The 5,684-nt window shown below is 47.6% G+C and overlaps 1 protein-coding gene across 1 annotated transcript in view; it reads right to left on the minus strand.

The window, feature by feature from the left end:
- LOC106805058 (neurensin-1-like) overlaps positions 1-4,188 on the minus strand; it is a 12,683-nt gene extending 8,495 nt beyond the window's left edge. The window contains exon 1 of the mRNA XM_014806530.1: positions 4,019-4,188. The gene's annotated coding sequence lies outside the window, so the exon portion shown is untranslated. The remainder of the gene's footprint in view (positions 1-4,018) is intronic.
- Between the last annotated feature and the right edge of the window lie 1,496 nt (positions 4,189-5,684).

Here is a 5,684-nt window from a genome sequence, read left to right on the forward strand (position 1 = left end):
AGACAGAAAGAGAGAGAGAGAGAGAGAGAGAGAGAGAGAGAGAGAGAGAGAGAGAGAGAGATGATGCAGACAGAGAAAGACTACTCCAACGAGTGCAGGGATGGTGGGAAAGACTTATCAGACGCGCCGAATGAATTTACGAGTCAAAGCTCGGAAAGCGCAATGATTTTCTTATCTGTGCTAGAGATGGCAGCACCATCGCTGACATCGTCTGCTTCGGCGGCGGCGGCGGCGGCCGCATCATCGCTGTACACAAGCCGCCTCCGTCTGCGGTGCGTGCGCACGTACAACTTCGCTTCGTCTTCGCTTAGATCGTCGATGTTGTCTTCGCCGATGAACCGGCAGGTGTCTCTCTTCTTCTTTCCTGACGACGCTCGTCTCTGTGGCGAGGAGAGCTTCGGAAAGATCGGGCGCTGGTTGTCGCTCGTCTTCTGCTCGATGACGTCATCGTCGGCGGCGACGTCGCCGTCGTGCGCGGCGCTGTCGTCGACTAATTGGAAGTACTTCGGATCGTTCACACTCATCATCAGCTGCCTGTTGTTGGTGAGTAATGCGAGTTCTCGTCGTGTGATCATCCTTACACCCGGTGATTTCTCCGAGGATAGCGACGGCACGAAGTCGGGCGCGTTGGCGTCTAGGCTTCGCTTCGACGTCGGCGTGCTGAAGAAGCGAACCTTCTGCGCCAACATCAGATGGTCGGGAGAGAACGCGCCGTACGGTGCATCCTGCTGCTCCGCACAACATTTCTGCATGTCGACCGGCGTTGCCGCGGCAACGATCGCCGAATCCTCACCGGAGACAGTCGGCTTCGCGGCGCCGCCAGAGCGAGACACCGTCGCTGTTTTCGGCGCGGACTTCGCGTCGACGTCGCTTCCGCTGCGCAGCTGAATGTTTATGAGGTTCGACAGCGTCGCGCAGTGCGGACGCAGGTTGTTTAACTTGTTAATCATGTTGATCGGCTGCCCGGGCGCGTGCTGCAGTGACGTCACGCCTTCGCTAGGCTCCGTGCGCCAGTAACCGGGCGCGTGCAGGCGTTGGTTGGCCACGCCCACAGCGTCCTGCTCCCAGACGGGCTCCACACCGGCGTTGCCTAGGAAACCACCGAACTGGTTGCCGCTGCTGTTGTTGTTCACCGGAATCAATGGCTTCTGTGGGAAGGTTGCCGACGGTTGTGCGGGTAGAGGCACGGGTCGCAGCAGGGCCGGTGCGGGAAGGTGAGACGATGGAATGAATGCCGGAGGTTGGATCAGCCGTATCTGCGGCGCGCTGATGACAGGTGGCGCTGGTGGCGGTGGGAAGCCGCGCGGCTGAGGCTGGCCGCTCAGAAAGCTTTCGTACGGCTGGCTGGGCCAGTTATGAGAGCATCTAGAGAAGAGATAATATTGCGTGGGTTACGCTGATCTTTCTCTCTCTCTCTCTCTCTCCCTCTCTCTCTTTCTCTCTCTCTCTCTTCTCTCCTACTCACACGCACACACCACACACTTAACAACAAATACACACACAAACACAACCACTACAGCACACAACATCAAACCAACACACAAACACCACAGACACACACAACACACACACACAAACATATCGGGCACACACACACGGACATGTAATAATAATTATTGCCATTAGCCCAGTAGTAAGCTGTGTGTATATATATATATATATGTGAATATAATCAGGAATCCATTAAGTATTAATATTTCTAATGCCTTATTAATATTTTATGGATTTCCGATAGCCGTCACATAGTGGCAATATAGACGCGGTTTACACAGACGGCTGTATAGTATTTGCTTGTTGGTCATCAAACACTAGATATAACTATATATACACTACAAATTAATGGGATAAAACAATATACACAGCCGGCTGTTTACACGGAACGCTGTCGTATTTGATTGCAGTTCATCAAACATTAGATATAACTATATATATATACGAAGAAGACTGAATAAATATAAATAAATACTAAATAAATAAATACTCTACTAGTTCTGCTTCCGTAACTCACCCGCTCGGCACGTACAACTGCTGGGGTTGCGCTGGCGGCGGTGGCGCTGTCAGCTGCGACGGCCATGACGGTACTGGAGGCGGGGTCGGTCGCGGGCCCAGGTTCTGCTGCACAGGGTACGGCTGAGTGCCGCCATGATGGGGGTAGGTTTGTGGCGGCATGGTCTGTGAGCTCTGGTGGGGGTAGCACTGCTTGGTAGGCCTTCCTGACGCCGAGGGCATATTCTGAAAGATAGGCACTCACACACTGCAGCTAACTTTGTGAAGTGGGACAGTGGATTGGTAATGCTCATTATTTGTAGAGTAGGCCAATAAGGGAATTTAAACCCCATCGAGTTAAACATGGAAAAACATTAGTTTGATGAAAACAAAGGTTGACTAACGCTAGCAAAAATACATTGAATGTGTAGAGATTTATAAAGCCACACTCCTTTAGTATTATGTTATTCCTCACATGTAAATTTCTACCTAGATTATTCCAAAGTTAACAAGCGCAAAACTATACGTTCTTGACAACGTCTTCTACTGTTTATTTCGCAGCACGACCCCGATGAAACGTGAGCTTACCTGAATCGGCGGACATGGACCGCTAGGTTGCCGGAGCTGCGGTTGCCACTTTATCTGCGCAGGCGCCGAGCACGTGCTCGGAAGCCACTGCGGCGGCGGAAGTGAGAACGCTTGGCTGTTGGGTCGGTTGCCCTGCCAACACGGCGCCGCAGTGTTGGACGCGCTCACGGACGACTGCCAGGGGGCGCTGCTAAGTGCAGGCGGTGCTTGGCACGCACCCCACGGCGTGAATCCGCTTGCAGCTGTCTCGCACGACGATGCGTTCCAGTTTCCCGGACGCTGCGCTCCGTAGTTGAGCGCGTTGCTTTGGTATGGTACGCGCGACAATTCAGCCGAGTTCGCCTGTCGTGGATTGTTCAATATCTGAACAGAGCTTGCCGGCTCCTGTCGCCAGAATTTCGGCACGGGTGGTCCGGTCACCTGTGTCATGCCGGTGGCCAAAGCGTTGGGCTTGGTTTGCCAATGCGGTCTACTTGGTAACTGTTGTTGGGGCTTTCTGCTCTTGGGTTCCTCCTTAATCGGGGAAAAATCGGAGGATCTTGCGAAAAAAATGCAAAGAAATAGGAATGGATTAGCAAAACATTCGTATAAATGTCTGCGACTTTTACTTTCTAGTGTAAGTGGACCGACAGTGGTGAACAATAAGATACTAAGGATAAAATTTTTAACAGGATTGGTTTAATATTTATAAAAGCCAACGACTGCGACTTTCTCTGGTTATCGGCGAGCACAAAGCGCGTGAACATATATACCTGTAAAGGTCAGTATCCGATGCGGACTTGCGTTGTACGCTCACGACTCCAGCCGTTTCATGGTGCTCCTCTTTGACGCCTTTATTGATGATCGCTTCGTGGACAGATGGGGTTTCTCGTCTGTGAAGTGCCGACTCTCGATGCTTCGTAATCGTCACTGGAATCGCGAACTCAGTGCGGCTCGCGGCAATCGTACGCAGCGATGTTGATCGGGTGGCATCATCCGACGAACTTTTCTCTATCTTTTTCGACGAGGAATCGCGCGCTGTTGCTTGCGGCACGCAAGGCTTGGCCAACGTTCTTATCTCAGTGTCGCGTTTGTTTGACACTAGTTGCGTACCGCCATCCGAATCAAACAAAGTGCCCGTTGAAGCATCTAAATCCAAGCGACTGACTTCAGAAACGCTTTTGCTTTTTTCGTATTTTGTTGCCTTGTGCATGAACGCACTCTGAGTGTCTTGTCCGGGGAATCGTGGCGAGGTATTCCAATCATCCTGAAAAATCAAGTCTGGTGTTATGCAAAGTGTACAGCCCGGCGCACACGTGAGTTATTTTACTCAAGTAAAATGACGCATGAGTCATTTTACTCACGTGTGCGGCGGATTTTTGTGTGCGTGTGCGTGTGCGTGTGCGTGTGCGTGTGCGTGTGCGTGTGCGTGTGCGTGTGTGTGTATATATATATATCTACGCACCACGACTCTCACAGTACTTGCTCTCAGTTCTCACGCGCGGCTCCGCCCTGCTGCTGCGACGATTGACTCAATCACACGATGAAGTCTTGCTCCCACTATGCACGCACGATGTCAGGCTCTGCTATCCGGCCATGCTGTCACAATGACGACGTCGGCACACAGCGGTGATGCTCCCCCTGTAATGTGCGCGGCCAGCTCTCGCCAACACACATCGCAAAGCCTGCGCGCGCATGCGCCGCTCGAAGGGGAGGGGGGGGCAATCACGCAGCTTCCATTGGCGAGCGGACGGCTCGTCGTGTCAACACGTCTAAATAAGGCAGCGAGCGCGTAAGTGCTGCGGGAAATTCCAGAATGTATATATGCATGCTATAACGAACGACAACACGTACAGCACGTAATGTAGACGTGAATATGCGGCGTTTCAGCTGTATTATCGGCGGAATTTAATACGTGGCCTAGTTCCAGGTATATCCGTTAGGATGCGCATTAATTTACAGGTACGTATGTCTACATATGCCTGCAATATAGATGTATCTATATTGCAGGCATATGTACTCATATATGTACATTACATCAAGAGCGTATTAAGACCTTCTTAATACGCGCTTAAGACGTAAATCTTTAATTACTTTAATATAGGTCTTAATATAATTTAGGTCTTATAATTTAATATAGGTCTTAATATAATTTAGGTCTTATAATTTAATATAGGTATTTATTAAGACCTTCTTAATACGCGCTTTATTACGCGTGATAAGACCTTCTTAATACTCGCTTGATTACCTGTAGCAATTGTGCTAAATTTAATTCATGACATGCTATTAATATATATTGGGAATCATGAATGAGTAAGGGTAAAAATAGAAATCCATAGAATTACAACCGTACCTTAATAGCAGCATCATTATATTATAAAAGAGAAGCAAATTAACAGCTAAGATTGACAGTAATTTTATGTACATACAAACGTATTCGTAAAACATGTTTCACATTAATACATAGAGTCAAAGAGCCTATATAGGCTCTTTAATATAGTTACTTAGTTTAGCCATATTTTAATAGTAAAATGCCTGAATAACACACAGGAACTTTCATTTGAAAGTTGTCATAGTTTGGAGGACGAAGAGTAGCAATTAATGTAACAAAATAGTGAACTGATAAAATACAAAATATTATTGTATATTAATTATTTAATAATATTCTTAAATACTATTAATCTAAATTTTCAACTAGCGTAATTAAAGAGTTTAATATTAAAATGCCATAATAGCCTAACTAAAATGCGCCAACATCGATCAAAAATATACGATTATTTAACGAATCTAAGAACTATCTGTACGTTTCTTATTAACAATTTAACATATTAAACAGTTATCATTTCAAAGCCATATGTACGCAATATCAATTCAAAATTTACGCAGCACATTTGTTTTACAAAAATTATATAGTTTATCTATCTATTATAGTTCATCTATAATTCTAAGTATGTCAAGAAAGAGAGAGTGCGCGCACGAGAGAGTGTGGGACAAAAAGACAGCGAGCATGTGATAAAGTGAGAGAGACACACACAGAGAGAGAGAGAGAGAGAGAGAGAGAGAGAGAGAGAGAGAGAGAGAGAGAGAGAGAGAGAGGGAGAGAGAGAGAGAGATAGAGAGGGCGGCCTTTT

This window comes from Priapulus caudatus, unplaced genomic scaffold (assembly GCF_000485595.1).
Source record: "Priapulus caudatus unplaced genomic scaffold, Priapulus_caudatus-5.0.1 Scaffold98, whole genome shotgun sequence".
Taxonomy (NCBI): Eukaryota; Metazoa; Priapulida; class Priapulimorpha; order Priapulimorphida; family Priapulidae; genus Priapulus; species Priapulus caudatus.